We start from the raw sequence: 10,354 nt of genomic DNA, 5'->3' as shown, positions 1-10,354 counted from the left end.
GTGAAGAAAGCTGGGCGCTGAAGAACTGATGCTTTTGAACTGTGGTGTTGGAGAAGACTCTTGAGAGTCCCTTGGACTGCAAGGAGATCCAACCAGTCCATTCTAAAGGAGATCAGCCCTGGGATTTCTTTGGAAGGAATGATGCTGAAGCTGAAACTCCAGTACTTTGGCCACCTCATGCGAAGAGTTAAGTCATTGGAAAAGACTCTGATGCTGGGAGGGATTGGGGGCAGGAGGAGAAGGGGACAACAGAGGATGAGATGGTTGGATGGCATCACCGACTCGATGGACGTGAGTTTGAGTGAACTCCGGGAGTTGGTGATGGACAGGGAGGCCTGGTGTGCTACAGTCCATGGGGTCTCAAAGAGTTGGACACGACTGAGCAACTGAACTGAACTGAACTGAAGAGAACTATGACAGATCAACAGCATGTGTCAGATTTCTATCATAGGGGTCCCATAAGAAGAATAAAGAGAGAAAGGGGCACAGAAATAATTTAAGAAATAATAGTTGAAAACTTCCCTAACTTGGGAAAGAAAACAGGCATCCAAATAAAGGAATCACAGAGAAGCTCAAGTAAGATGAATCCAAAGAGGTGCACACCAACATACATTATAATTACAATAGCAAATTAAAGATACATAGAGAATCTTAAAAGCAGCAGCAAAAGAGCAACAGTTACATAGACAGGAACTTCCATAACAACATAAGCCAACATTTCAGCAGAAATTTTGCTGACTAGAAGGAAGTGGCACAGATGTTTAAAGTGAAGAAGGGAGAAAAAGCTAACAGCTAGAATACTCTAACAATTTAGTTCAGTCAGTCAGTCGTGTCTGACCCTTTGCAATCCCATGGACTGCAGCATGCCAGGCCTCCCTGCCCATCACCAACTCCTGGAGCTTACTCAAACTCATGTCCATTGAGTCGGTGATGCCATCTAATCATCTCATCCTCTGTCGTCCCCTTCTCCTCCTGCCTTCAGTCTTTCCCAGCATCAGGGTCTTTCCAGCGAGTCAGTTCTTCACATCAGGTGGCCAAAGTATTGGAGTTTCAGCGTCAGCATCCGTCCTTCCAATGAAGATTCAGGACTGATTTCCTTTAGGATGGACTGGTTGAATCTCCTTGCAGTCCAAGGGACTTTCAAGAGTCTTCTCCAACACCACAGTTCCAAAGCATCAGTTCTTCGGTGCCCAGCTTTCTTTATAGTCCAACTCTCACATTCGTACGTGACTACTGGAAAAACCAGACCTTTGACTAGATGGACTTTTGTTGGCAAAGTCATGTCTTTACTTTTTAATATGTTATCTAGGTTGGCCATAATTTTTCTTCCAAGGAGCAAGTGTCTTTTAATTTCATGGCTGCAGTCATCATCTGCAGTGATTTTGGAGTCCCCCAAAATAAAGTCTGTCACTGTTTCCACTGTTTCCACATCTATTTGCCATGAAGTGATGGGACTGTAGCCCATGATCTTAGTTGCTTGAATGTTGAGTTTTAAGCCAGCTTTTTCATGCTCCTCTTTTCACTTCATCAAGAGGCTTTTTAGTTCCTCTTCACTTTCTGCCATTAGAGTGGTATCATCTGAGGTTGTTAGTATTTCTCCTGGCGATTTTGATTCCAGATTGTGTTTCATCAGGCTGGCATTTCACATGATGTTTTCTGCATATAAGTTAAATAAGCAGGGTGAACAATATACAGCCTTGATATACTCCTTTCCCAGTTTTGAATCTGTCTGGTGTTCCATGTGTGGTCCTAACTGTTGCTTTTTGTCCTGCATACAAGTTTCTCAGGAAGCACGTCAGGTGGTCTGGTATTCCCATCTCTTGAAGAATTTTCCACAATTTGTTGGGATGCACATAGTCAAAGGCTTTGGAGTAGTCCATGAAGCAGAAGAATCCCCTTGCTTTTTCTATGATCCAGCATATGTTGGCAATTTGATCTCTGGTTCCTCTGCCTTTTCTAAATCCAGCTTGTACATCTGGAAGTTCTCGGTTCACGTAATGCTGAAGCCTAGCTTGAAGGATTTTGAGTATCAGCTTGCTAGAATGTGAAATGAGTGCAATTGTATGGCAATTTGAACATTGTTTGGCATTTCCATTCTTTGGTCTTGAATGAAAACTGACCTTTTCCAGTCCTGTGGCCACTGCTGAGTTTTCCAAATTTGTTGGCATATTCACTGCAGCACTTAAAAAAAAATATTTATTTTTTAAATTGAACAGTAATTACTCTACAGAATTTTGTTGTTTTCTGCCAAATATCACCATGAATCAGCCATAGGTATACATATGTCCCCTTGCTTTTGAACCTCCCTTGCATTTCCCTCCCTATCCCATGCCTCTAGGTTGTTACAGAACTCCTATTTGAGTTCCCGGAATCATACAGAAAATTCCCATTGGCTATCTATTTTACATATGGTAATGTAAGTTTCCATGTTACTCTCTCCATACGTCTCACCCTGTACTTTCTCAGCTCCCACCTCATGTCCCTAAGACTGTTCTCTACTTGACTGCAGCACTCCAACAGCATCATCTTTTAGGATTTGAAATCGCTCAGCTGGAATTCCATCACCTCCACTAGCTTTGTTCATAGTAAGCTTCCTAAGTTCAACTTGACTTCACACTCCAGGATATCTGGCTCTAGGTGAGTTACCACACCATTGTGGTTATCTGGGTCATTAAGACCTTTTTTGTATAGTTCTTCTGTGTGTTCTTGCCTTCTCTTCTTAATATCTTCTGGTTCTGTTAGGTCCTTGCCATTTCTTTTCTTTATTGTGCCTGTCTTTGTGTGAAATGTTCCCTTGGTATGTCTAATTTTCTTGAAGCAGTCTCTAGTCTTTCCCATTCTAGTGTTTTTCTCTATTTCTTTGCATTGTTCACTTAAGAAGACTTTCTTATCTCTCCTTGGTGTTCTCTGGAACTCTGCATTCAGATGGGTGTATCTTTATTTTTCTCCTTGGCCTTTCACTTCTCTTCTTTTCTCAGCTCTTTGTAAGGCCTCCTCAGACAACCATTTTGCCTTTCTTTTTCTTGGGGATGGTTTTGATTACCACCTCCTGTACAATGTTGCAGTCTCTGTCATAGTTCTTCAGGCACTCTGTCTACCAGATCTAATCCCTTGAATCTATTTGTCACTTATACTGTATAATTATAAGGGATTTGATTTAGGTCATACTTGAATGGCCTAGTAGTTTTCCCTACCTTCTTTTTTTTTTAATTTATTTTAAATGAAACAAAGATGAATATTTTTAATGATAAAAGGTACAGTTCATAAATAAGACATCATAAAGCATTAGACATCTTAACAACAAAGAAACAAAGATACATAAAGCAAACATCAGAAGAAATATAAGGGAAAAGAAAAAAATATAAGCATAGTGAGACTTATTAACATTTCTCTGAGAATATTTTATCAAATGCAGAAAAAATAAGGATAGAAGCATCTTGAGTGATGTCATTAATAATTTAAATATAATATATTTATATTTAATTAATTTATATTAATCATATCCTAAACAAATATATTTAAATTTTTGTATCTCATACTTTGTTATTAGATGTCCCTAGGACATTTAAAGGAGAAGGCAATGGCACCCCACTCCAGTGCTTTTGCCTGGAGAATCTCAAGGATGGAGGAGCCTGGTAGGCTACAGTCCATGGGGTCGCTGGAGTCGGACACGACTAAGCGACTTCATTTTCACTTTTCACTTTCATGCATTGGAGGAGGAAATAGCAACCCACCCCAGTGTTCTTGCCTGGAGAATCCCAGGGACGGGGGAGCCTGGTGAGCTGCCGTCTGTGGGGTCACACAGAGTTGGACACAACTGAAGCGACTTAGCAGCAGCAGCAGCAGGACATTTAAAACAACATTACTAAATTTCAAAAAGTAGAATTCTTTTTTGTGTATGTGATTCAGTTATACACATATGCTATTTTTGAAATTATTTTCTGTTATACTGCAAGATATTGACTATAGTTCTGTGTGCTACACAGTAAACCTTTGTTGCTTGTTGTATATCTGTTTTTTTAATTAGAAATCTAGCATTCTATTCATACTAAGTCAAACAAATGGAATCAAAATGCCATAATTTTTTAGCTAAGCAAAAATTCATGTTTTCTAAAATATTTATGTATTATACATATTGTTTATATATATATATGTATACAAAAGCTTTATACTACACTTGATAAAGGCTTGAGAAAGAACATAAAAATAAAGAGGAGATGAGGAAATTGGAAAACATAACTGAATGAAATGGGAGTACTGAATATGAAATAGAAAAATGAAACTAGATAAAAGTAAAAGATCCTCATATAGTCCAGTTGTTTGTAAACATAGCTACTTATTAGAAACATATCTGGAATTCAGGCCAAATAAAAAAAAGCAGTACCTGGGCATTTGTGTTTTTCAAAACTCTCTAAGATAATTCTGATATGCATATAGATTTTTTAAAAGTGATTACACATTTTTCTATTAAATGGTAGTTTTGGTGATATAGAAATCCATAATTTTTCTGTTGACCAATCATGATACCAAAGTATTAAGTGAGTAATAGTTAATAATTGCAATAGTAAAAGATGTTTATCAGTTTTCATAATCAAAAAATAAAAAATAATTACAATTACAAGCCATAATGGAAACACGATTAACCAAACAGTATAAAATAATTGTATATAATTTGAAGGGTCAAGCAGAGTGATGTGGTAAGTGGAAGTGCATACATGCACATGTTTTCATCTGCTCAGCCAGTCTATGTCTTTTGGTTGGTTCATTTAATCCATTTACATTTAAGGTAATTATCCATAGGTATGATCCTACTACAATATTCTTAATTGTTTGGGGTTTATTTTCTGTAGGTAGGGCTTTTTCAACAAATGTCTGTCTAGTCAAAGCTATGGTTTTTCCAGTAGTCTTGTGTGGATGTGAGCGTTGGACTATAAAGAAAGTTGAGCGCCAAAGAATTGATGCTCTTTAACTGTGGTGTTGGGAGAAGACTCTTGAGAGTTCCTTGGACTGAAAAGAGATAAAACCAGTCAATCCTTAAGGAAATCAGTCCTGAATACTCATTGGAAGGACTAATACTGAAGCTGAAACTCCAATACTTTGGCTACCTGATGGGAAGAACTGACTTATTGGAAGAGACCCTGATGCTGGGAAAGATTGAAGGTGGGAGGAATGGGGGATGACAGAGGATGAAATGGTTGGATGGCATCACTGACTCAACAGACATGAGTTTTAGTAAACTCCCTGGAGTTGGTGATGGACAGGGAAGCCTGGAGTCCTGCAACCCATAGGGTTGCAAAGAGTCAGACATGACTGAGGGACTGAACTGAACTGAACTGAACTGAGGGCTTTTCCTTCTCTTGTTTTCTCCCTAGAGAAGTTCCTTTAGCATTTGTTGTAAAACTGCTTTGGTGGTGCTGAATTATCTTAACTTTTGCTTGTCTGAAAAGCTTTTGATTTCTCCATAAAATCTAAAAGAGAGTCTTACTGGGTAGAATATGCTTGGTTGTAGATTCTTCCCTCTCATCACTTTAAATATGTCATGCCATTCTGTTCTGGCTTGTAGAGTTTCTGTTGAGAAATCAGCTGATAGTCTGATGGGAGTTCCCTTATATGTTATTTGTTGTTTTCCCCTTGTTGCTTTTAATATTTTATCTGTCTTTAATTTTTGTCAGTTGGTGTGTTCCTCCCTGGGTTTATCCTGTCTGGGACTCTCTTTGCTTCCTGGACTTGGTTGATTATTTCCTTTTCCAGGTTAGGTAAGTTTTCAGCTATTATTTCTTCAAATATTTTCTCTGGCCCTTTATCTCTCTCTTCTCCTTCTGGGACCCCTATAATGCAAACATTCATGTGTTTAGTGTTGTCCCATAGGTCTCTTAGGCTGTCTTCATTTCTTTTCATTGTTTTATCTATATTCTGTTCTGCAGCAGTGATTTCCACCATTCTGCCCTCCAGGTCATTTATCTGTGCTTCTGCTTCAGCTATTCCATTATGGATTCCTTCTAGTGTATTATTCATCTCTGTTTGGTTGTTCTTTAGTTCTTGTTTGTCTTTGGTAAACATTTCTTGCATCTTCTCAAACGTTTTCTCCATTCTTTTCCCGAGATCCTGAATCATATTCACTGTCATTATTCTGAATTCTTTTTCTGTAAGGTTGCCTATCTCTACTTCATTTAGTTGTTCTTCTGGAGTTTTATCTTGTCCCATCAGCTGGGATATAACTTTCTGCTTTTTCATGCTGACTGACTTTCTGAAATGTGGTTTTGTTTTAGTCCCTGTGGGGTGGTTGTTCTTGCTGCATCTGTCTGTCCTCTGATGGAGGAGGCTAAGAGGCTTGTGTAAGCTTCCTGATGGTGAATCTCCAAGAGGGTTTATGCCAAGCAGGATCTTCCCAGATAGCTGCTGCCAGTCCCCCACCCCTTTGGTGAGTCCTGCCGACCCGCACCTCCACAGGAGACACCCCAATACTAGCATGTAGTTTTGGTTCAGTTTCCTGTATAATCACTGCCCCATTCCTCTGAGTCTTGGTGTGTACATGGTTTTGTTTGTGCTCTTTCAGACTGAAGTCTTTGTTTCCCCCAGCCTTGTGCAAGTCTTATAATCAAATCCTTCTGGCCTTCAAGGTCAGATCCCGTGGGGATTCCTGCTGCCTTTGTCAGGTCCCCAGACTACGAAGCCTGATGTGGGGTTCCAAGCCTTCACAACAGTGCGAGAACTTCTTTGGCATTATTGTTCTCCAGGTTGTAGGTCACCCACCCAGCATGTATCAGATATGATTTTATTGTGATTGTGCCCCTCTGGCTGTCTTGCTGTAGCTTCTTCTTTGACTTTAGATGTGGGATATCTTTTTATGGTAGGTTCCAGAATCCTTCTGTTCAATAGCTAGTTGTGATTTGGTGCTGTTGCAGGAGGATATGAATGCATGTGCTTCTACTCCACCATCTTGAAGTGGAAGTCCCCCTGCTTTCTTCAGTTTAAGTGTGAATTTGACAATAAGAAGCTCTTAGTCAACTCCTGGCCTTGTTTTTGCTGACTGTATAGAGTTTCTCCATCTTTGGCAGCAGAGAATATCAGTCTGATATTGGTATTGACTATCTGGTGATGTCCACGTGTAGAGTCATCTCTTCTGTTGTTGGAAGAGGGTGTTTGCTATGACCAGTGTGTTCTCTTGGCAAGAATTGGTTAGCCTTTGCCCTTATTCATTTGGTACTCCAAGGAAAAACTTGCCTGTTACTCTAGGTATCTCTTGACTTCCTACATTGACATTCCTACATAGGGGACATTCCAGTCCCCTATGATGAAAAAGACTTCTCTTTTGGTGTTAGTTCTAGACAGTCTTGTTGGTCTTCATAGGACCATCCAACTTCATCTTCTTCAGCATTAGTGGTGGGGCATAGATTTAGATTCCTGTAATGTTTAATGGTTTGCCTTGGAAACAAACTGAGAGCATTCTGTTGTTTTTGCATTCTGTTGGGATTGCACCCAAGTATTGCATTTCAGACTCTTTTGTTGACTATGAGGGCTACTCCATTTCTTCTAAGGGATTCTTTCCCACAGTAGTAGATATGATGGTCATCTGTGACTGGTGATGGAAGCTAAGTCCAATGCTGTAAAGAGCAATATTACATAGGAACCTGGAATGTTAGGTCCGTGAATCAAGGCAATTGGAAGTAGTCAAAAAGGAGATGGCAAGAGTGAACATTGACATTTTAGGAATCAGCTAACTAAAATGGACTGGAATGGGTGAATTTAACTTGAATGACTATTATATCTACTGCTGTAGGCAAGAATCCCTTAGAAGAAATGGAGTAGCCATAATAGTCAATGAAAGAGTCAGAAATGCAGTACTTGGATGTAGTCTCAAAAGTGTCAGAATGATCTCAGCTTGTTTCCAAGGTAAACCATTCAGTATCACAGTAATCTGATAAGTCTAATAAGTCTATACCCCGACCATTAATGCTGAAGAAGCTGAAGTTGAATGGTTCTATGAAGACCTACAAGACTTTCTAGAATTAACACTCAGAAGAGATGTCCTTTTCATTAGGGGGGACTGGAATGCAAAAGTAGGAAGTCAATAAATAACTGGAGTAACAGGTGAATTTGGCCTTGAAGTACAAAATGAAGCAGGACAAAGGCTAACAGAGTTTTGCCAAGAGAATGCACTGGTCATAGCAAACACTGTCTTCTAAAAACACAAGACAAGACTCTACAAATGGACATCATGAGATGGTCAATACTAAAATCAGATTGATACATTCTTTGCAGCCAAAGATGGAGAAGCTCTATACAGTCAGCAAGAACAAGACTGAGAACTAACTGTGGCTCAGATCATGAACTCCTCATTGCCAAATTCAGACTTAAATTGAAGAAAGTAGGAAAAACCACTAGACCATTCAGTTATGACCTAAATCAAATCCCTTACGATTTTACAGGGGAAGTGACAAATAGAGTCAAGGGATTAAATCTGATAGAGTTCCTGAAGAACTATGGGGCAGAGGTTCATGACGTTGTATAGGAAGCAGTGATCAAGACCATCCCCAAGAAAAAGAAATGCAAAATGGTTGTCTGAGGAGGACTTACAAATAACTGAGAAAAGAAGAAAAGCTAAAGGCAAAGAAGAAAAGGAAATATACCCATTTGAATGCAGAGTTCCAAAGAATAGCAAGGAGAGATAAGAAAGCCTTCCTCAGTGATTAGTGCAAAGAAATAGAGGACACCAATAGAATGGGAAAGACTAGAGATCTCTTCAAGAAACTTAGAGATAGCAAGGGAAATTTTCATGCAAAGATGGGCTCAATAAAGGACAAAAATTGTAGGGACCTAACAGAAGCAAAAGATATTAAAAAGAGGTGGCAAGAGTACACAGAAGAACTATACAAAAAAGATCCTCATGACTCAGATAATCAAGATAGTGTGATCACTCACCTAGAGCCACACATCCTGGAAGGTGAAGTCAAATGAGCCTTAGGAAGCACCACTATGAACAAAGCTAGTGGTGGTGATAGAATTCCAGTTGAGCTATTTCAAATCCTAAAAGATGATGCTGTGAAAGTGCTGCACTCAATATGACGGCAATTTTGGAAAACTCAGCAGTGGCCACAGGACTGGAAAAGGTCAGTTTTCATTCCAGTCTCTAAGAAAGGCAATGCCAAAGAATGCTCAAACTACCGCACAATTTCATTCATCTCACATGCTAGCAAAGTAATGCTCAAAATTCTCCAAGCTAGGCTTCAACAGTATGTGAACCATGAACTTCCAGATGTTCAAGCTGGATTTAGAAAAGGCAGAAGAACCAAAGATCAAATTGCCAACATCCACTGGATCATCGAAAAAGCAAGAGAGTTCCAGAAAAACATCTATTTCTAAACTTTATTGACTATGCCAAAGCCTTTGACTGTCTGGATCACAAACTGTGGAAAATTCTGAAAGAGATGGGAATACCAGGTCACCTGACCTACCTCCTGAGAATCTGTAAACAAGTCAAGAAGCAACAGTTAGAACTGGACATGGAAAAACAGACTGGTTCCAAATCAGGAAAGGAGTACGTCAGGGCTGTATATTGTCACCCTGCTTATTTAACTTATATGCAGAGTACATCATGAGAAATGCTGGACTAGAAGCACAACCTGGAATCAAGATTCCATGGAGAAATATCAATAACCTCAGATATGCAGATGACACCACCCTTATGGCAGAAAGCGAAGAAGAACTAAAGAAAGTGAAAGAGGAGAGTGAAAAAGTTGGCTTAAAAATCAGCATTCAGAAAACGAAGATCATGGCATCTGGTCCCATTACTTCATTGCAAATAGATGGGGAGACAGTGGAAACAGTGACAGACTTTATTATTTTGAGCTCCAAAATCACTGCAGATAGTGATTGCAGCCATGAAATAAAAAGATGCTTGCTCCTTGGAAGGAAAGTTATGACCAACTTAAACAGCATATTAAAAAGCAGAGACATTACTTTGCCAACAAAGATCTGTCTAGTCAAAGCTATGGTTTTTCCATTAGTCATATATGGATATGAGAGTTGGACTATAAAGAAAGCTGAGCACCAAAGAATTGCTGCTTTTGAACTGTGGTGTTGGAGAAGACTCTTGAGAGTTCCTTGGACTGAAAGGATATCCAACCAGTCCATCCTAAAGGAAATTAGTCCTACATGTTCATTGGAAAGACTGATGTTGAAGCTGAAACTCCAATACTTTGGCCACCTGATGTGAAGAGCTGACTCATTTGAAAAGACCCTGATTCTGGGAAAGATTGAAGGTGGTAGGAGAAGGGAACAACAGAGGATGAGATTGTTGGATGGCATCACCAGCTCAATGGACATGAGTTTGAGTAGGCTCTGGGAGATGATG

The 10,354-nt window shown here is 39.5% G+C and overlaps 1 long non-coding RNA gene across 1 annotated transcript; it reads left to right on the top strand.

Annotated features, from left to right (window-relative positions):
• The first annotated feature begins 1,784 nt into the window (after nucleotides 1–1,784).
• LOC129654866 (uncharacterized) lies at nucleotides 1,785–8,801 on the top strand. The gene is made up of 3 exons (XR_008715626.1): nucleotides 1,785–2,416; nucleotides 2,510–2,637; nucleotides 8,263–8,801. It is a non-coding gene; the product is annotated as an uncharacterized LOC129654866 (long non-coding RNA).
• The last annotated feature ends 1,553 nt before the right edge of the window (nucleotides 8,802–10,354 follow it).

The sequence above is a fragment of the Bubalus kerabau genome, chromosome 6 (assembly GCF_029407905.1).
Source record: "Bubalus kerabau isolate K-KA32 ecotype Philippines breed swamp buffalo chromosome 6, PCC_UOA_SB_1v2, whole genome shotgun sequence".
NCBI lineage: Eukaryota > Metazoa > Chordata > Mammalia > Artiodactyla > Bovidae > Bubalus > Bubalus kerabau.
The sequence above is the reverse complement of the archived record's forward strand: the minus strand, read 5'-3'. Positions and strand labels throughout refer to the sequence as shown.